We start from the raw sequence: 23,150 nt of genomic DNA, 5'->3' as shown, positions 1-23,150 counted from the left end.
GTTCCATAGCTGGTAATCCTTTTCCTTTCACCTCTATCCAGTTCAGTGCATTTCTCACGACCACAGTTTTACAGACTATTCCCATAAACCCTTTGAGTGAAAGTGTGTCATTTGTATCAAGAAAAGTAAGAAAGCCACACCATAAATAACCAACTTAGTGCCTGACACACCGTGGGTTCCATACATGCCTGCTGAAGGATGAGCTGAGGATGAATGGAGGCCTAGCTGGCTGGCTGTGAAGTCCTCAAGACCTGACCATCAGGTCTCCCAAGTGGTGCCTGCAAGTTGAGGCTGTTGAGAAGAATCACTTCTTAAACAGAGAACCCGGCAAAAACACAAAGTCATTTTTCTCCTGTAATCATGCCTCACATCTCATTTAATAAAAGAAACAATTAAGTAAACTTGCTTTTCTTCTTGAGTTTTCCCCTGAACTATAAAGGGAACATAGATTCACTCTATATTTTTTTAAGAATAAAAATAAATTCATAATATTAATAATAGATACTCGCTGTTGAGTACTAATTGGGTACCAGCCATTTTGCAAACTTTTGACATGTGTTGACATTTAATTCTCAGAGCAAATTTAGGTTACAAACATACTATTATCATCTTCATTTTACAGATGAGAAAACTGATGCATAGAAGATTAACTAACTTGCCCAAAGTTTTATAGCCAATAACTAATGGAGTAAGTATTTGAGTTCAGGCAGTATGGTTCCTGAGTGCATGGTTTTTAACCACTTTTTAATCAAGTCACTGTTCAAGTTTTAGTTTCCAGTACAAATTATTATTATTATTTATTTATTTTATTTTTAGACTGAAGGGAAGGGAGGGAGAAAGACAGGGAGAGAAATATCAATGTGTGGTTGCCTCTCACATGTCCCTCACCCCCGGGTCCTGGACCGCAATCCAGGCATGTGCCCAGACTGGGAATCAAACCAGCAACCCTTCGGTTCACAGGCTGGTGCTCGCTCAGTCCACTGACTCAAACCAGCCAGGGTTCCAGTACAAATTATTTTTTTAAATGTTAAAAATTGATACATTTGACTGAATTAAAATTTAAAACTTCAATGTGGCTCAGTTGGTTGGAGTGCTGTTCCATAAACTGAAGGATGACAGGTTAAATTCCTGGTCAGGGCACATGCCAAGGTTCTGGGGTTGGTCCCCAATCCAGGCACATAGAGGAGAAAACTGATCGATGTTTCTCTCACATCGATGTTTTTTTTTCTCTCTCTTTCCCTGGAAACAATAAATATATCCTCAGTGAGGATTAAAAATATAAAAACTATACCATAATAGACACAGTGAAGTGAAAATGCAAGATGCAGGCTAGAAAAGATAATAGCAAAACATTTAATCAACAAAACAGTAATTTATAGAATATGCAATTAATTCTTACAAATCCGTAAGAAAAAGACAACCAATACAAACAAAAAAAGGCAAAGACCATGAAAACAAGCAACTTATACAGAAACCTAGGTGGCTTCTCACCACAGAAAAGGATGTCACCTCACTAATAATAATGGTAAAAATAAAAAATTTCATTTATCAAACTGGAAAAACTATAAATTCTTTAATAGAAAGTGCCATGAAGATATGGAGCAATGAGAACTCACCTATTCTGCTATGCATGGGCAACTCCATTTAGGAGAGCAACAATTCCTAGTGATGTTGAGAACATACACAGTCTATATTCCATCTATATTCCATTTAAACTACTTAAATTTCCATAAAGAGTAAAATGGGTAAGTAAATTGTGGACTAGTCACATAATGAAATACTATAAATCTATCAAAATGCATAAACTAAAGTAAAATGGAACAAGGAAGAATACAGGATGTAAAAGCATGTTTTAGAAAGATACATTCAAATATGCTATTTATACAAGGTTTAGAAATATGCAAAGCGATACTATATATTGTTCAGCAACATATATACATATTTTAAAGTATAAAACATGCATGGGGATGAAACATGCCAAATTAAAGATGGTTATTTCTGGGATGGGAAAAATAGAGAGCAGGTTAAAGAAGAGATACATAAAGGGTTTCAACTGCATCTCTAATATTTTATTTTAAAATGTTTTCCAGTATATACAGTAAATAAAGATTTTACGAATTTGTATGGTAGCATGTAGTGGTTCATGATATTTTCCATACTTTTCTGTATGCTTGAGTTTTTTCAGAATTTTAAAGTAATCTTACAACTAAAAGTAAAGCATTACTGATAGTTAATTTCATGATTTGTAGGGATGACTAAAATTAATAATCAGTACATTATTAAAACAGACTATGAGCTCAATTGACAATCTCTTTGCATTAGAAACATCAAAGGCAGGCCAGTTTTTCTTACTGTTATAAATTAATTTGGATAATTGTATAATCAGATGTGGGGCTAATGTGTCCCTCAAATAATAACTTGTTTTATATTGTTTCTATAATGATCAACTACTAAAGGCAGTACTGGCCATATTTTAGAGATGAGGGTCCTAAATACAACTTTCTGATTTATCCAAGGATAGACCTGAAATTTTAGCAGAAGTTCAGAGATATAGCCAGGAACCAAGCCTTAATTCCTTTAATATTAGACTTCATCATCACAACAGAATAACCATAAGTATTTTGTAGCAGTAATTCTGATACTTCTATCTTAATGGGACCCTGAGGTTGGTTGATTGGTAGATGAACTTCAAGCACTGTTTACCCATGAACATGGTGGCCTTAATCAAAGCAGAACACATTTTTTTAAATGTTGATTTTAAAAACAAAGATGTAAATAAGACCGTGATTTGTGAATCTGATAATGCTGTTCTCTGCTGTAAATACAAGACTGCAGACTTGTTAAAGCAGTAATAGGTTCCCTTATTAAAAATTCCACTTCTATTAAGAGTCACAAACTGTCTTCTTTCCTTCCTTCCAGTCCTTAAAGAATGCGTTCCAGAAGCAGCGACACAGAGGGCTCCACCCTAAAGCAATTTCCAAGACATAGTAAAGACCACAGTTTCCAAGGTCCTGAAGACATGAAGCAGAGGCAAGAAGTCGAAGACTCCACCAGTGAGTCGGATGCAATTCTACATCCTACTTCACACAGTGGTAATGGCCACCAAGGAGAAGACCTCTCAAGGGATGACCTATTATTTCTTCTAAGCATTTTGGAGGGAGAACTACAGGTCAGCTGAGTTCAAACTATCCCACCATGCTTTAAGGGGAAGGCTGCTTCTGAATTTGGTGTGTTTGCTGCCACAGAAATATATATCTATGGTTCATACTTGTGTATGCATGAAAGAAAGTGTAAGTGCACATACACTGAATTCTCTTCTGCCAACTTGAAGGGAAATTAATCACATCTAAAAGGGCTGTCGTATGACACTCGATTGGCATGCACGTTGTGAAAGGTCATATCCCCTGCCCATGCTGCTCACAAGATTCGGTGCATAGGCATGTATGGGTAACAATAATACCAGATGACTTCTGCATTGGTTAAAATAACAATAGGTGCTTTTGTACCCAAGGTGAACTGGCTCTAAAGACTTTCCCTGGCATCATTAACCCACCTAATAACCCCAAAACAGCTGCTACACATATAGGAGACTCTTATTTCCTAACCCTGAAAAAACAAATGCCAGGCCACTGAGGGGTATCATATTATATCTGCTTGTCAAACATAATAAAAAATGTACAGTTTCTCAATGTTGTATAGTGATCACTTTTAAAAACATTATTAATGTGTAATTATATCGTAAGAAGGATGAAGGGACATAGTTTTGCTACCTTTTCAAAAAGGTGTTATAGCTAAATATAATCTTTTTATATTTGAAAGAGAAATAAAAAACCGCTCAACTCTATTAAGAAATCACTTTTGGAGACTGCTGGTAGATAAAGTGGTTTTCTGAAGTGCCTTTTGTTGCTACAGGCTCGAGATGAAGTCATAGGCATTTTAAAGGCTGAAAAAATGGACTTGGCTTTGCTGGAAGCTCAGTATGGATTTGTAACTCCAAAAAAGGTGTTAGAGGCTCTTCAGCGAGATGCTTTTCAAGCAAAATCTGCCCCTTGGCAGGAGGACATCTATGAGAAACCAATGAATGAGGTATGTATAGCATTAGGGCTGTGCACCTGGGAGGTAGAAGTTCACCAGCTGGCCAAGCACTAGGCCTGGCAATTGAACATGACATATAACTCCTTTTTGATTAAAGTTTTACATTCTAAGGCATTTAAAATCTACCCAAGGTAGAGAAATATCATGTTCTACAGGAAAGAAAATGAGAATAAATCACAGGATGTTTTCACTAGGTCTGCTTCTTCACATCAGATTGAAACCTAACAAATGCAAGAGAATCTCTCTCCCTCTTTCTTTCTCTTCTCTCTTTTTCTCTCTCTCACTGCAGAAACACACACATGCACACACAGAGGTCTGAACTCTTTTAGGGGACTTGAATGCTGTTCCAGTTATAATAAAAACCAGATAAATCTTGACCATAGAGGTTAGTTTCTTTGAAAACACTGAAATACTATGTCATAGAAATTTTGACCATGAATAGAAATGATATGAAGATCTGTCCAAAAAACAGAGTTTTAGAAAGCACATATTTTAGATGAGTGCATATCTTCCTTTCCCTTCAAAAGTTGAACGACAGCAAAGACCTCTCCCCTACCACGTGTGCTCAGCAATGTCGAGAGCAGAGAGGAGCAGCCCCGAAATGGCCACCACTGCACAGAGTTGCTCCACTGCTTGCTCTTTTACTTGCTGACACTTCGAAAACTCTTTGGCATCCTTCTTTTATTCTTCTATTTTCCTCTGAGACCTCAATGGAAAATTTCATAATTTTTCATTTTTATAAAAAGGAAACAACTAGGAGCATGAGTTAAGACTGGAGAGAATGAAAGCAAGTTTTGGACAAATTTCCCCCACATAAGCTCTGGCAACCTACCTTAGGACTGACCTCCAATGTCCTTGCTATTCTCGTCTTGGGTGTCTCATGAGAGAAGACTACTGTCTTGCCAAATTGTGAAGGGGTTTGGTCATATGGATCTGCTTCTGAGTGGTGAGCATGAGACCACCCAAAGTCTGTTAACTTGTGCTTTAATCCAAATTTTAAACAGAGGAACTGAAGCTGCAAGTCAACAGTGTTGAAATTATATCCTGGCTCCCGACATAGTGACTGTGAAGCAGCATTAGGCACAAATTCCCCAACCCATTATGAGCACAAATGCAAATTAATGATACTGAACATATCCTGACAAAACTCCACAAATGACACAACCCCTCAACACTTCAATGTGAAATGAAACAAAATGTTTCTAAACTTATGCTGAAATCAGTAGGAAAAAGTTGTTACAAAATAATTCTATTGCACACATGCAAAATTGGAAATACCCTGACTCCTACAAATGCTCATCCCTGAAAGTTATCCATAATTTAGCCCTGCTTTACAAATCCAACTTTTTTTGATTACTCCCTAAACAGACACCCCTACACACACACCCACACACACACACACACACACACACACACCCCTCACATTCCCACCTCCATGATTTACCCACTTTTTTCTCTTGCCTTCTACTTTCTCCTTGTAGATTTATCTCTCCTCAGCTATCAGTCCATCAAATTCCTGGATGCCCATAGAACTCTCCCTACCCAACAACCCAGTTGTCTACCCTCTTCTTGTATCTGATGGGAAGGAATAGGTGAAGAGGAAGATGTCCAGAGAATAAACAGCTAAGGGAAATTCCCTAAATAGGACTGAAGAAAACAGAAGGCAGTGTTTCCACTAAGACTACACCCTAGTTACATCAGAATAAGGATCTGCACGCTTAAGAAAAAAATAACCTTTTCTTTTTCCCACTGTGGGATATAAACTACTCCTACTTTTTATTTCCTTCACAATGTTCTTTTGAAAAATGTAAAAATCTTAAACATGTCTAGGGTATACTAAAATGAATTTATCTATTCTTAAGTCAAAATAAAAGAACAAACTGTTCTCAGTTACATCACATGATAGAAACACTGACTAGATAAAAAACTGATGGAGGCAGCGGAGCTAGAAGAAAGGAAGACAATGGGGAAGTGGGTAGCTGGGCTGTCAAGAGGAAGGGAGACCAAAGAACTCAGAGTCCACACAGATTTAACCTCCTATTGGTTTGCAACCTAAGGTTCCATACAAGAAGTTACCTTCAAAAAATACTTGAGTTAATGGCCTAACATATTCTTAGTTCTTCCAAAAAAGATATTAAGAAAAATATAAGAACATAAAAGAATCTGCATACTTTATTAGCATTACCCTATGGCAATCTTTAGAATACTTATTTTAAACAACATATAATTTAGATTTTAAATCTCATTTTATTCATTTATTTAATGTTTATTGAAGAGCTGATATATGAAAATAGATGTGGTTCTTTTTTCAGGGTGTTTAATGCCTAAGAGAGTGACAAACAACATGATCACACAAGTGTATAGTTACACATACATTAGTTTCTGTGGCTAAAACCAAGAAGCCCCATGAAAGAGTGTAATAGGGGATTGGACTTGGATAGATGAATCAGAAAAGCCAAGATCCAGAGAACAAGTAGGCATTAATCAGGTAGAACATAAAGGAATTCCATTTTCAGCAATATTGTGAACAACACATCCAGTGAAATTATATCACCAAAAATACATAAAAACAAAAAATTCAGATAAACTAACATATTCTTCAATATAGGTATGAGCTGACATGGAAGCAAGAGAAATTCTGAAGCTAGGGACTAAATGGGAAATGTATGTACACTAGCTTCTGGCTCCCAGTATTTTGAATCTTTCTCCTCTCAATCCACAAACTTCTATTGCTGGGAACCAAAGGACACATTCATTTTGGAATACAGTCTCTGGCCTTCCACCTTTATTCATCAATGACCAAGTGAGCTGGCACAGTGGCCAATAAAGGCATTTTTAGGAGCCTTTGGTACACTGAGATTGATAGCCATAACTTGCCTGTACATGGAAGTTACTGTGAGACCAACTAAACTTCCCTTTAGCAGGACCCCACAAATATTCACAGCCTCTCCAAAATTACCTGAAACTAAATATGACAGTGGGTAAGTAAAAATAAAAAGAAAGATGGAAGTCTTAAATGATTATAATTAAAATGCATTACTTTTGAAATTTTGCAAAATATATGATTAGGTGAACACACTGCTGGGACCTTGACAGGGCCTTGGAAAATACCTGTGCAAGTGAAGGACCCTAAAACCTAAGCCACATGGTAAACCCTCCTTCCCTCTCTCTCATTGTGTCTGAGCACATGTGCACGTTTTTAGAAAGGAAGACTTGACTATGTTGTAGGCATGCTTTGAAGAGACAGAGTGGGGTCAAAGATATAGGAAAGAGACATTCATAGACAAAACAAGGACTGGAAGAAGACAAAAAAGGGGCGGAGCAAAGAAGTTCATATAAGTGAAGTGATTAAGGATGCAGAAGACTATAAGTAAGTTAAGAGAAGCAGAACTAGAAGAAAAAAGAGCATGTGTATTTGGTAGAGTCTATTCAGTTAAGCAGGAGATAAAATTAAGAAGGTAATAATGTGCTCAAATCTAGTATTTAGAGAGAATAGCATGGGCTTCAAATAGGCTTGAGGAAAGAGAAAGGCTGTTGCTGACCAGGCATAGGGAAAGAGCCACGTGGAAGGGCCAGCTAAATCTGAAAATCACCCAGAATGCTACCAAGATTGAAGGTGGAAAGGTAAATTGTAGAGGGAGTGACCTGAAGCTCAAGTAGATGACCAAGACGAGAATGAGAGAAGACTACCACTACCACTATTAAGAGTGACAATGAAAACAAGGAAGAGCTTTCAGAAGGATCTGGTAGTGGTCGAGGAGAGCTGTGTGAATCATGATGTCATTTCCAGATTCTGAGATATTGAGACAATGAGAATGACCGGTCTCTATATAATAGAGATTCTAGTGTTATCCACGAAAAGAGGCTTCAATAAAGACAAGAAGAGATATTTTATAAGTAGTATATTCGGTTATCGTTGATCTACTAAAATGGCCAATTTCTCTGCTCTGTGGATTAGCTTTATTGAAAAGGACAATCTTCAAAGAGCCAAAGAAAAAGAACACATGGAACCAAAGCCATAGCACAGAAAGAATTCAAACCTAACAGGGTGGTCTGTGACTCTGGTGGTTTTAAAACAAAGGTCATTATTCATTTTAAAACATATAAGCAACTTAAAGCAAAAATAAGGAAAACCTCTCTGTTCTTCATTCTGTCTAACCATGGAAGAATCACCAGAAATCCAACTTAATGAAACACATCGTGCTTCTTTCATCCTAGGCAAAGAGTTAACTTGTATTAGGGGCTGGGAATAGGACAGAACACCAGGGAGGTTAAAATGATCAGCAGGAAGCTTCTCACTGAACAGTAAACACTCAGGAGCCATCTTTTCACTCTTTCTGCCCCTGTCACTCCCTGAAATGACTGACCATTTTTCCTATTTTCTTTCCCCGGCTTCATTCAGTAAGTGGGAAGAGATAAAAAGGGGACAGTGGTTCTCTGATAGTCCCTTAGTACTTAATGATACACCACCTTACACTGTTCCTAACTGTTTGCATGTATATCTTATCTTCCTAGTGAAAGTATAAGCACTGAGACTTCAAACTTCTCTTTTATTCCCCATGGCAACTATCATAACACTGAGTCCATAGAGCATAACAGACACAATAAATACTTGTTGCCTTGGGAAAACTGATGCAAGAAGTGATGTTAAAAATTAAGCCCAATCACTTAATTTATAAATGAGAAATCTGAAATACAGAATGGCTAAGTGACTTGGTCAAGCTCACACACTTACAGGTGGTAAGAACTGAAATAAGTTCAGGGAGACTCTAGTCCATCGCTGGATCTGTCAGGAATGAAGAAGAGACTGAGCTGAGAACCACTGATGTATTTTCTAAAGGAATTCTGGGCATGGAGAAATGAAGGCACAGACTAAAACTTCAGATATACACTAAAACATCTCTAGAATCAGCAAATCTTTCTTTGGGAGCTTTCCCTTTCCCAGAATACTATTCGACATCTTTGCAATTATCACTGTTGCATGAAGTTACCAAACAGCATGAAGTATAAGTTCAAGTCATCTTCCAAGATCATGGAATGTGAAAGAAGGAAAACTCAGACATTTCACTGATATGAAGGAACAAACAATTCTACCCAGGAGTAATCAGAAAAAGCTACAAAAAAAAAGAACCAGATAGTTTTGAGAGGAAGGGTAAAAACATGTCCAGGTTTCAGCACTGGAAAAAGCAGTCTTGAACCGCCATAGTATGTTCTAAGAATCTCCTGAAGTCCAGTGGGTGAGAAAAATGTTAAGGTATGCAGTGAGAATAGGGAAGTGTTAGGAGACCAGTGGTGAAAACACCTTTTGGCTCTGGACAGGAGACTGGTGTAATTCCACTGGTGGGAAGATCACACTGTCACTGATGAGAATAGGCAGGAAGGGGATGAGGTTGAAGGATGGGAGACCACTTAAAAGACCATGTAGTAAATGAAGGGCAATGATTCTTTCCAACCTTCCTTTCTTGTCCCTTTATACAGACACACAATGTAAGGAGGAAAAATCGCAATGGAAAAACAATAGTGGATTAACTAAGTCTTATATTTTCTCTCTGAGGCAAATAAAATGTAATACACATGTCCATATAATTACAAGATGCTATCTAAAGAAAGATATTTTGCTTGCACTTAAGAAGCTTCTCTTAATCAAATTAAATTAAATGTCTTCATAAGTCAACTAACAACTTTCCTAAAGGAAGGCTGATCCTATCACTATTTCATTCTCAAATTCCAAAAGCAGTTCATTTGAATTTCCTTTACAATTCACTCTGAAGTTTTGGGGTTTGAGGCCCAATTAAACACTACAACCTTCCTCTCAGAATATGGTCATTAGTTAACAGAGGCCCTGCCAGCAGGCAAATACAGTTTAGCACGTTCAGCTTCCACAAAAGGACTGGTTACATTTATTAAAAATTATCAATACCACATGGACTAATAAAGCATTTTATGTGTATTAAAGCACCATTATAAACCAACAGTAGAAAACTGGACGACCAGCCTAGGATTTAGGGGTCCAAGAGAATTAGGTTCTATACGCTGTTACACAATTTTTTTCTATTCTTTTCCTGAAATGGCTTGGCTATTTTGTGCCTTGGAGTCCTCATCAAGTATGTGCTTTTTAAAGTTTTATGATTTAAACTGGCTTCTAATTCAGAGTCACAAATTTTCAATCTTTTATGATAAAGGCAAAGGGTAAAATCAACCAATATTATCAGTTAGAGCACTTAGTATTCAACAAACTAGAAAGTCACATTCTTTCAAAACTATGTTCTGAATTGGATATCAATTTATCACTGGCCAAAGATCCTGAGCCACATTTGTTTCAATCAACCTCTTTTCTTTCTTGATTCCTTGCTTGATTACTTTCTTTTCAATCTGAAAACACGTACTAGGCACCTACATAAGCAAGTCGCTTTGTAAGAGACTAAGAAGTTAAGAGAAATAGAATGTAGGCCCTGTCTGTCTTCAGGAAGTTCATAGTCTAGTTAGGGAAGACGAATACATAAAAGTAGGCCATGAAAGCCAGAAAGAATCTGATACTTATATTTGGTCACATTCACACTACTAATAACACATAGTTGATTACCAAATGTTTAAACACTCAAACACCTTGATGTATAATACAAAGAAAAACAGACCACGGGATCCAAGAAGCATACACTGGTAGATTACTACAGGAAGGGCTGGGCAGGAGAGGTCACTAGGGCAGCTGCAGACTCAAACACTGGGGATATCATTCCTCTGATACAGTTTCTGAGAAGGAAGTGTCAGAAAGGGGGTATAAGGGAACTGTTCTGATATCTACAGAGGCACCAATTATTCTCTCTGGGAAAAAATGACCGTAAAAAGATTACATTTATGTTGAAATGCATCAAAAACTATCAGTGAACAAGAGGAATGTTAAAAGCTAAAGGAGATCAGAAGCCATTGCTGAATTAATTAGTCAAAACCTGGACATTTCTAAGAGTGAAAGATGGCAGTATTATGAATAATTTGTAGTTAACAGACTATAAATTTATTTTCTTTTGTAGTTGGACAAAGTTGTGGAAAAACATAGAGAAACTCACAGGCGAATCCTGGAACAGCTTTCAATGGTAGAAAAATCTCACAGGCAAACCATATTGGAGTTGGAGGAAGAAAAGAGAAAACATAAAGAATACATGGAGAAGAGTGATGAGTTCATAAGCTTATTGGAACAGGAATGTGAAAGGTAAGGCTAGTTAGAACAAGACAATGAACCATACTGTACTCTTACTAACCTCTCACTATTGGCTGAGTAATGTACAAGGGATACAGAGATACAAAGATGCATATGACACAGCCTCTGCTCTAAAAGACCTCATGGTCCAGAGTGATGAAAAAGACACGTTAAAAGACACTTATCAGTACAATGCAAGAATAACCAGGTATAATGAGGGCTCTGGAAACATAAATGTTGGGCACCTAATTCTGTAAAGGATCACCCTGTAAAAGCTGCACCAGAGAAGATGATGGGATTAGTCTCTATACAAACAAGAATGGAAACTATATACAAAACACTGGCAGAAATAGGTGTCACATCACAGAGGTAAGAAAACAGGTGTGGGTCCTGAGGGAACTCAAGCTTTCCACATGGCTACAGCACAGGGTGTTACTGCGGAGTAAGGAAAGAAGAGGCTAGCCACAAACAACTGGATTTTATACTGTTGGCAAGGAGCGGATGACACATTGTGAGAAAAGGAGTGAATTGATCAGGTATGTTTCCTTGAAGAACCATTAAGGCAACATGGAAGAAAGACAGGAGGAGCATACGTTTTTCAATGGCGATGGGGATAGAAAGGATGAAATACAAATAAGAAATATTTATGATGTATAGTTAACTTGAATTAGTGACTAATGAGAGTGGAGAGCAGAACAAGGAAAACAGGAAGTTATTGAGAAATACTAGCTATTCATTTACCAAGGTACAGAATATAGGAATAGGACACAGCTTTTTGTTGCTGAAGAATTTGGGTGGGGGAGGATGGTTCGAAAGGTGGAGGCGGGGGATAGGAGATGAGTTCTGTTTTAGACATGTTGAGTGCGAGGTACCCAGTGTGTTCCAATGTCGGGAGGGAGGAGAGAACAGCATGTCTAAAGACAACCCACAGTTGAAAATATACATCTGGAAAAAGATGGGCTTGGTGATGTGAATTTGCAACCAGTGTTAGCCAAAGTTATGGGTGTTGGTGTGGTGAGGAGAATTCTGAATGGAATTCAGGTGTCTACTTCATGGTAGACACTTGGTAAGAGTGATGAAGAATCCATGACCCTCATACCCAGTTTCATTTTCCACATTCATCTGGAGGCTTGTTGTCTACACACTACACAGAGTGGGATCTTGTTACTGTACTTTGCCCCTTATGAACTTGCAATATCTTCAGGGGAGGGTTAAAGGAGCATAAGAAGCTTGCCACCAAGGGAAGATTTGACTCAAATATTACTATATAAGATTATATTCAGTAAGGCAATGTCATATTAAATATTATTTCAAACCCCTGTGGTTTGGCACTGAAGGCCTCACTTGGCCTCCACACTTCTTTGGCACTCGCTTGCTGAAGACCAACGCTTCCGTTCATCTCTCATTATTAGGAACCTTTACCAACCATGGTCAGCATGCTGCCTAACAGAGAACAGAGAGGTACTGGCTGTCCCTACCCAGAGGGCTTACCACATTAATGGAGATGCAAAATGTACACATGTAGGGTGGGAATGCAGAGGGCTTTTGGTGGTATAGTTCTAATATTTGCTGTTGTATCTCTACTATCTTCTGGAGAAGGCTGAAAAGTGCTATACAGAAGTAAAATTGTAACCGTGGGAGGCAGATGGTGAAGATTATATAAAGCAAGAGAGAGCAGACAGGAACACTGAGAAATGAGAACAAAAGATCAGTGAGAATAAAGGCCACGGGCTAAAGGAAAAGGAAAATAATGAGGTAAAAGTAAATTGCACACCATGAAATCAACATGTTAGGAATGGTATTTCAACATGCATTTAAGGGGTTCAGGAGGAAAAATATAAAAGATCATATTTCTTAGTCTTATAAGACACAAAGTGACTTTGTCTTCAAGGATAACGAAAGTGAACATACTATTACCAAAAAACAGGAAAACATGGCTGGAGTGACTCTCATTCTCTATTTAGCCATTCCATAAAATATGAGAATATTCACCTATTTCTGTTTGCTAAAGAATAGCTTACGGATGGAACTCCTTGGCCGTGATTATATTAAACCTATTCTCATCTCATGATAGACAGATAATTATTCCCCTGCCCCTCTTGTATATATCATCATGATTCCCTTACCTTGGCACTGTTGGTGAATTGGTCCTCTCGGCTTCCCCACCTTTATTTAGCAGGGAAACTACGGGCCTCATGAAGCATAACTCACTTCCACCTGGATTAAGGCCACGTGCATCAAAGTATTAAATGAACACCACCTAACAAAACAGGAAGTGGAGCAAACTAATAATTTCAGGTAAATATACAGAGAATAGGTGTTTACACAATAGAGTAAAATACCACTCATATGTCTCATTTTTGAAGAACAGATGACAAAACACGCATCATTACTGAGCCTCTCTAACTTTAGTGAGGGCACTTCTTCTCAAGCACATAGCCACCCCTCACAAAAGCAAGGCTAACTTGTCCTAAGGGGTCAAAGAATAACGTTTACTTCCTTCCTCAAAGTGTTGGAAAGCCACTCCCAAATCAGTGACCTTCTGTACTGAGAAACAAAGAAAGATATCACCCCCATAATAGGGGGTTGGGTGACAACAGCTATAAAGGACTATCTGATGGAAGCTCTGCAAAACACTGTGAAAGTTTAGTGCCTGCATTTTAAGTGTTGGATAATACTTGGACATAAAATAAAAATTAAGAAATATATGATTGAGATAGTTAACTTGAAACCTTAGATTTCAAATTAAGGCTCAATTTCTGTGTTTTCTTTGGAGAATTCGTTTTATGTGGAAAATCCTAAAGGAGACTGATGTCATACATTGAGTTTAGGCCAAAATGTTTGCCAAGTGATGTCTTCGTTGTAATCAGTAAACAATTGGCTTTCCCACTGAGGGGCTGCAGGACAGGGATCAGCTCAGGAAACCCTGTTCTTAAGCATGTGAACGCAGTTTCCTTCACTGTAATCTATGCGGTTTGGTCTGTCCATAAGATAATAGAATATCCACATTTCATGACAACTTTCTGTTCACTGACCAGCTCCAATGTGTGGATATGTGTGTCACCAGTGATTTGAATTATGTACTTGGCTGAATTACAAGTGGAGTCTATGTGAAAGGTTTTATACAAAAGCAATGCCAGTAATTTTTGGCCTTTCTGGATGGCTTCACAGGAAAGCCAAAACAGAAATCACTTTTAGTCAGTGCAATTTTGCAAAATTTTCCCATAAGTGAAATGCCAATTTTTCTGTACTTTCATAAAGTTTGCAATTTTTTTCCTTTTTCAGTTCAATGGGGTAAAAAAGGCTGTGAAGACAAAAAAAAAGTTTTCCTTTTTTTGAAACCATGCATTCTTTAGAAAAAATACTAAAACACACCATGTATACTAACCAAATATATTACTGCATTCTGGTCTTGAAGTAATCACTAAAGTGAGAAACAAGTATTGTTATGGCAACTCTGTATAAAAATGTGGCTTCAAGCATGGATTCTTTTAAAGCCCTAAATTACTTTTCAAAATATTTGGGCCAAGTAGGTTAGTACTGATAGTCTTATTTTACAAAGCAGGAGTTCAAATGATAGCTCTTCAAAAGCCACATAATGAATGAGTTAGGAATCACAGGCAGAATTAATTTCTTGTTCCTTGCCTTCCTAGGTGTGACTAGAGAGAACACTGGCTCGGGACACACAGGGGTCTTTGGAGGAAAGTCACCAGGGACCCAGCTTCAAGGGTGGTTGGCTTTACTACACAGTAGGCTAAGTCCTATGCTGTTCAGGTTTGAGTAAGGGGCCGAGCTCTTCTGCCTTGGTTGGATAGCTCAGTTAGTTAGAGCACTGTCCCAATACAACAGGTTGAAGGTTTAATCCCTGGTCAGGGCACAGACTTCAAGTAATGCATACAGGAAACCACCAAGCATAAATAAGTGCAACAATAAATTGATGTTTCTCTCTCTCTGTTTTTAAAAAATAAATAAATAAAAATTGAAACAAACAAAAAACAAACAAGAAACAAAGCCCTCTACCTTTCCCATTGGCTGAAACAACTTTGTAAAAAGTATTTGCATCATCAACCCTTCTCTGCCAACAACAAGCCTGTTTTCCAAACTGACGTCAGACAGGTGACTGAAACACTAAACCATATTTGACCCTCCTCTTGAATGAGTACAGTTGACCCTTGAATAATGAAGGGGTTAAGGGCGCCAACCCCTGAGCAGTCGAAAATCTATGCAAAACTTTTGATTCCCCCAAAACTGAACAGTCGTCTCTCGGTATTCATGGGGAATTGGTTCCAGGCAGCCCTACCCCCTACCCTGCCCCAAAGATACCGAAATTTGCATATGCTCAAGTCCCTTATATAAAATGGCATATAGAATGACAGCATAGGTAAACAGGGCTCACCTCCTCACATCAAAACTACATCAAATTTACAACTACAGAAAAACGATTATTCAGAACCACCAGAAATCGAGCTGAATGGAAGTCCTTACGACTATGGAATTAAAGAAACCACATTGAGACTGAGAGGAGGGGCAGACAGGTGGAATGGGATGGTCCCACATCCTGAGGGATATCTTAAGAGCGAAGGTTCCTCACCCCACACCTGGTCCCCCAGTCCAGCTTTCCTGTGCCAGGAGATTAGTTCCCATAACTTCTGGCTGTAAAAACCACTGTGGAACACAGAAACTGCTGGAGTCCCAGGCAGTTCCTCTTAAAGGGCCTGCACACAGACTTACTCAGACGCACTCCCTTTCAGTTCTAGTGCTGGGGCAGAGGCTTGAAAGGCACCAGGAACATACTGAAGTATATGGCATCAGGACAAGTGTTGGGGGGCAGCTTTGGTACAATGGCCTAATGTAACAGGTGCCAGTACTACTGAAGACAGTAGTACTGACAGAGGGCACTGTTCTTTTTCTGAGTCCTACCCCTACAGAGCCAACAAGCTAGCAACTTCTGAGATTCCATCCACCTAGCTCACACTCTTTTCCCGACCCTGGTGATTCCCTGAAGCTCTGCCTCACCCAACTTTTGAGCCCACCCAAACTGTTTCCAGTGGTTTTTCTGTACCAATGGTTTGTCTTGGCTAATGCTTCAAATTTTCCTAAATTTAAACAAGCAGCATCTGATCTCAATGAATCCTGTACCTTTTGCTAAGTGGCCCCAGGGCTAGCACTAGCAGCTGCCAGCCTTGGTCCACAGCTTGGCCTTGCTTGAGAACTCCTAGCCCAGCACAAGTTGCAGCCATCTGCACATCACATTGTACTTATGCTAGGTGACCCAGATAGAACATAGGCAGTGACTACCTTGGCCCCAGAGCCTGCCCACCCAGTGGACAGCTACAGACCATATCCCCACCACTCAACCACCTCCACAAGCAACACGCTTAAGGAGCAGACTCAGCAGGCACCAGAGCCCCGATGAAGTAAGTCCTGCTCTGTACAATAGGCCCCTGCACAGCTGGTCCTCCAAGGTGGTTGAAAGTTTGTGGTCTATGGTCACAGCCAGTCCCTGCAACTGACTGGCCTGGATAAATCTCTCCCATAGACCTGCCAACAGCAGTCAAGGCTCAACTACAAGAGGAGAGTGCACTTAGCCCACATGAAGGACATACACTGAGTATCCAGCATGGGTGATAGTGGAGGCTGTGCCACTAGACCCTACAGGACACCTGTTACATTAGGCCATTGTACCAAACCTGGGAGTCATAGCAGCTCTACTTAATACACAGAAACAAACACAGGGAGGCTACCACTATGAGAAGACAAAGAAACGTGGCCCAAATGAAACAGGACAGAACTGCGGGAAAAGGACCAAACAAAATGGAGACAATCTACTAAATGCAGAAATCAAAACACTAGTTATAAGGATGCTTGATGAACTTAGAGGAAGAGTAGATGAACCAGAGAAGAAAGAAGTTCAACATATAAAAAAGAACATGTAAACCATAAAAATAGTCAGAAAAAATACACTAACTGAAATGAAGAACAATTTGCAGGTAATCAACAGTATAGTGGATGAAGCTGGGAATCAAATCACTGATTTGAAATAAGGAAGCAAAAAACACCCAATCAGAACAGCAAGAAGAAAAAGTATTTCAAAAATGAGGATGTTGTAAGGAGCCTCTGGGACAACTTCAAGCATACCAACATTAACATCATGGAGGTGCTGGAAGGAAAAGAGAGAGCAAAAAATTAAAAACCAATTTGAAGGAAATAGACATATACGATTAGGAAGAACAGAGTACCAAACAAGATGAAGCCAAAGACACCCACACCAAGACACATCATAATTAAAATGCCAAAGGTTAGAGACAAAGAGAGAACCTTAAAAGCAGCAAGAGAAAAGCAGTTAAGTACCTACAAGGAAGCTCCCATAAGACTGTCAGCTGATTTTGCAAAAGAAACTCTGCAGGCTAGAAGGGCTTGGCAAGCAATATGCAAAGTGATGAAAAGTAATGACCTACAACCATGATTATTCTACCCAGCAAAGCTATCATTTAGAATCTGAGGACAGATAAAGAGCTTCCCAGACAAGAAAAAGCTGAAGGAGTTCTTCACCACCAAACCAGTATTACATGGAATGTTAAATGGTCTTCTTTAAGAAGGTAAAAAATATGAACAATAAAATGGCAATAAATACATACCTATCAATAATTGAACCTAAAAAAACCAAAATAAACAAACAAGTAGAACAGAACAAAATCATAAATACAGAGAATGTTTTGATGGTTGCCAGATGAGAAGGAGTATGGGCAAAAAAAAGGTGAAGGGATTAAAAAATATAAATTGGTTGTTACAGAATAGTCATGGGGATGTAAAAAACAGCATAGGGAATATCCTAGCCAAAGAATCATATCCATGGCCCATGAACTTAGAAAATGGTGTGGGGGTTACTTAAGGGAGTGGAGGGGTCTGGGTGGAGGGGCCAAAGGGGGGGAAATTGGGACAACTGTAATAACATAATAATAACATATAATTTGAATTTTAATTCAGTCTCTAATTCAGTCTCTCAAAAATAACCCCTCTAAACCAAAACCCCAAACCCAAAACCCAATTAATTAAATGCCTGCTACTTGTAAGGTCTTGTACTAGATAACTAGGTGAAGGAGGCTAGATTTGGTCTCTACCTACATAAAATCCCAACTAGTTTGTGTATATGTGAAAGAGACACCACCACAGACTTTAACACTTAATACTAATTCTTCCAAAGCCCTTGGTGATCATGATGGATAGCATCAAGAAAAGGCAGATATTATGATAAAATAACATAACATGAAATACTCATAAAAATAAAACATTCAGGAGAAATCAATAAATTTGTTTTGCTAAACTAGAGTACTAGAGAATTCCATATCTTGCAAACTATTACCATTAGGATTTTTAATTTCTTTAGTCTTAATTCTCAGCTATTAAGAAAATTCCACTAAGCATAACACAGTGGGTACAGTATTTTAAACAATAAATAAGTCTGCTTTTTAAAAAATCATACTTGGAAAACCAGCAGTTTTAAATTTCATGCACACTAAACTATTGTTGTAGAACACATTGTACTTAAATGCAATCATTTCCTTTCAGTTTTCTGGCAAAGAGTTATGTGTATTACATATTCTTGAGATTATGTCTTGTAAGTAGTGAAATGGATGCCAGATCTCCATTTGACCTTTGTCATGGATATACAGCCCTTTGTCAGAAAAAAATGAAGACCCACCACAAACACATATTTTGGTATCATAATTCTATAAAGAGTCACAACATGATCAGCCTATATTTCATATGCCCCAGACCTAATATAGGATCTGGGCAGGGATGCAGAGAGATTAATATCTCATGAGAATACCAAAAAACCATTGAGGATGGTACACCATGACTTAACTTTCAAGAGATGTCATAAAACCATACCCTTGTAACTGCACACAAGTCAGCCATTTCCTTACCACACCATTTAATTGTAGAGGTCACAATTCAGATACGGTGACAATGCTATTTGGTTGCTTTTCCTTCCCAGAAAACTGAGCTAAAATTTTACAAATAATTTTGGGTGTGTATCTGGATACATAATGATTAGTGAATTTATTGCTTGTAAAAGAATACTACAACTGTTAAAATGCAGTCTGAAGGAAACATAAGCACGGTAAGGTATGAACCAGGAGCTTAGAGACGGGGGACTGTGGTCAGCAGACCATCTGCAGCTAGCTAGTGTGTAACTTTGGGCAAATCCCATTTCTTCAATTTAAATACAAGACGTATGAGATAGGTTATATGATTTGTACATCTCAGATCTAAAAATCTGTGATTTGCTTATATGATTGTTATGAGTAAGTCCTTTTACTTCAAGCCTATGATTCTAATCCACACTATCAAAAGAGGTCAGTGAAGTCTGGACAACAGGGACAAAACTTATTTTCAAAAAATGAGCAAATGCTCAGACATCTAGAAAATAATACTAAAAGATTGAACATTTATGTCATCAGAGTAACAGAAGAATAAGGGAAAAAAGTGCAAAAAAAGAAGAAAGAAATTATTTCTTAAAGAAAAATAATTATTACTTTTAAAGAAATTATGTCTTAAAACCTCCCAAATTTGATGAAAGATATGCCTACAGACTTAAGAAGATCAGAGTCCTCAAATAGGATAAACCCAAAGAAATTCCTACCCAGATACACAAAAAGAACTCAAAAAGTGGAAGTGGCAGGATTCAATATATAAGAGCAAAAGGTATTGGCAGGATGAAGGGAAGACAAACATCCACCTATCAAAAGAAAAGAAAAGAGACAGAAGAAAGTGAGATTTCAGGAAGGAAGGAATAAGGAATATTCAGGAATGTTAAATACCTTACTAAGACAAATTTGATATTAATAAGAGCAAAATATGATTTCACATTACAAGCCACCAGAGTTGACAGAATTTCTTAATAATGTCAGACAGACCTGGTTCAATTGCATGTTCACCTGATTGTCTGGTATGGGGCAAGTAACTTAAATTTTTTGATATTTGGTTTCCTCAGTTTTTCTTTCTTAAAATATCCTTAGCTTTTCTCAAATAATTTTCTTTTTTATTAAATTTATAGGCGTGACATTCATTTATTTTTAAAAAAGAGGTCAGTGAGAATGACAGCTATCATCAACTTAAAAATTCAATCTATTTTCACTTTTAAAGGATATCTAGATTTAGGTACCCCAAACTGCATTTTTGAATGTCAAATATTCAAAACTGAACTTAATATTATCTTTGCAGATCCAGGTCAATTTACAATGTTTCTATTCCTGTTAATGCCCCCACAATGACTTGTACTACCAGCTTAACCATAAAGAAAAACAACAAAAAACTATGGAGATCTCTGTATCCCAAATGTAAACTGGAAAAGACCAAGCAATCTAGACAACCCTCTGATTTTTGATTATGAAAAACAAGGCCCATCAAGTCTCAGCTAAGACATCATCAAATCTTGCTAGTGAGTAGTAGTAGATCCAGACTGGAGACTAGCTCTCCTGATAACATATTTGGAGCTATTCTCCCTAGAACCATTACCAGGCTCACCCCTTGCTCTTGGTGTTGGGAGGTCCAGAAGAAACATAAGACATAATTAATGATATAATATAGTTAAAGACACAAGGCCCTCATAAAATAATCTATAAATCATTTAATGAGGGAAGATTCAGGTATTCATTCTATGTTACTAATACCAGTGTTTCAACATTATGGAAGGTCAGGCAATAACAATATTAAAAACTGTAATTATCCCATCCAGCACAGCCCTAGGAGAATGCAGGACATATTGTACATTAAACATTGGGCAAATACATCTAATTAGCCCAAAGCTACTAATTTACTAGCCCCTTAAAACAGAAAGCAAAGACTGAATGTGGAAAGGCAACCTCAAACTTCTGTTCCATTTGAGTATAAAATATAAACAGGAAAAAAGTCATTAAACCATATCAAAAAGGAAATTTTTGCCTCATAAATGCAAATCAAGGTGGAACAGGATTAGACTGTATCCCGAATTCACAACTTGCAGGTAAACTTTCCTGGCAAGTATATTTCTTCCTCATGGGGAGTTGAAGCCAAATAGCTTTGGTCAGCCATGAAGATGGAGATGCCTGGCATAAATAAGGAGTAAATATGACCTTTCCAAAAAGGACTTTACTTGGAAGAGTGTAGGGTATTGCAGTTAAAGGCACAGACACATAGAATAAGAGCTTGAAGTATGTTTCTACCTTGAACTTAATCTCTGTAAGTCTCAGTCTCCCTATCTGTTAAAAAAAACAATATGAATCTCAGGTTCCTGGTACTACTAAACTAAATAATACTCAGAAAGTGCTAAGTATGGTGCCTGCCACATAGGTAGCACTCAGTAAACATTTGTAACTCTCTTCAAATTTGCCTTTTTTCAAAGTGGGTTATTTCTATATCCTGTGTCACACCACTGGGCATTTTTAGGATTGCCAAGAAGGCATTTAATTAGACCCTGTGCAGGGTACTAAGGATATGATACAGACAAACAGAAAAGCAAGTGAAATGTTATGTTATAGATACAATCACAACAGAAAATAGAGAAGGAAAAAATGAGAGATAGTTCTTCATGCTTGGTTGTATCTTATTTCCTTCAGAGTAGAGATATTATTGAATGTTCTAATGTTCTAACACTATAGCACTTGGCTGGGCACTATATGCTCGATGAAATTAAAAAAAATTTCATTGGAAATGAAGATGGAAATTTGGACATCTTTCTACTTAAATACGGAGAAATTTTAACATGACGGTATGATGAAGAGTGCAATGTACAACACATACAAGATTAAAAGTCACCCAATATGGTAGGTTATTTTTTTTAATTATGAGAAAGTTTATTTAGAAGATAACCGAGGTAGTAGAAGTGAGCCAACTGAGCTGGGTAGGGTCAGGAAACCAGTTACAGAAGCAAAAGAAGGGCAGAGCTTAGGGGGGAGAACAATAAAGTGCCTGGGGGAGGAGGAAGGGGGGAAGGCTCGGGCGCACTACCTGGAGGGAGAACTCCGCCGTAGTGGTTTTTAGTGCACTGAAAGACGCCACTTGCTCTCTGGCCTGCTACTGTCACAAGATCCCTACACTTATCATACTGACTTGCCTAAAGTGATTGTGAAAAATTGTGTATTCCCTCTGTATGGTGAGTGGGCTTACTTTCACAGTTTCTTCTGCAGGGCCAAGAGCATGGAAATACAATTTGTTGAATAAGTGATGGAAATGTAGAAAAAGTTGTTACAAATATTTTAATCTACTATTTTTCATTAATATCTTACCATACATTAACTTCTGGATTTGTTCTCTCCATTAGTTCAGAGAATAGTAGTATGTAACAAACCAATTTTGTTTTGACAGGAGAAAGCAAAACCAATTTTGACAGGGGAAGCCGAATAGGCTTGAGAGCTTTGTAACTGTCCCAAAGAGGACAGACAGAAAAAAGAGCAGGCAGGAAGGAAAACTAATTCTATAAAGGGTTTTAAAGTTAAACAACATCAGAAACATTAACTACAAAAAATCTAAAAATAACTCTCCATTTGTACCTTTTGGTATCCTATTTTTTTTCACTAACAAAAATATCAAGACATATTCCTAAACCAATAGCAACTCACCTATACCATCATCTGTAGTCATACCATAATTTTAAAGTACACGAACAACACTGCTTCATACAGATGTAATTAATTTTACAGATTCCCTATTGTGGGTATTTAGGTTCCTTCTCCTTTTTCACTTTTATAAAGAACACTATGATGAAAAGCCTCAGACTTTAATTAATTTTTACACCTTCCTGATTGTTGCCTTAGAATAAATTCTTAGATGTGGAATTGCTAGGTCAAAGTTATGAACCTTTTAAGGGTTTGAAAAC

At 37.9% G+C, this 23,150-nt stretch overlaps 1 protein-coding gene across 3 annotated transcripts in view; it reads right to left on the bottom strand.

The window, feature by feature from the left end:
• The window catches only part of CMSS1 (cms1 ribosomal small subunit homolog), a 378,052-nt gene that overhangs the window by 250,237 nt on the left and 104,665 nt on the right, over nt 1-23,150 (bottom strand). Inside the window, exon 1 of one of the 3 annotated variants that reach the window (XM_053670234.1) lies at nt 13,417-13,507. The exons of 1 other annotated variant lie outside the window; for it this stretch is intronic. The gene's annotated coding sequence lies outside the window, so the exon portion shown is untranslated. Of the gene's footprint in view, nt 1-4,927; nt 5,079-13,416; nt 13,508-23,150 lie in introns of those variants that run through there. One more of the 3 variants, XM_053670232.1, reaches the window with a different exon arrangement.

The sequence above is a fragment of the Artibeus jamaicensis genome, unplaced genomic scaffold (assembly GCF_021234435.1).
Source record: "Artibeus jamaicensis isolate MK-2021 breed Jamaican fruit bat unplaced genomic scaffold, CSHL_Jam_final contig_558, whole genome shotgun sequence".
NCBI classification, from domain to species: domain Eukaryota; kingdom Metazoa; phylum Chordata; class Mammalia; order Chiroptera; family Phyllostomidae; genus Artibeus; species Artibeus jamaicensis.
The sequence above is the reverse complement of the archived record's forward strand: the minus strand, read 5'-3'. Positions and strand labels throughout refer to the sequence as shown.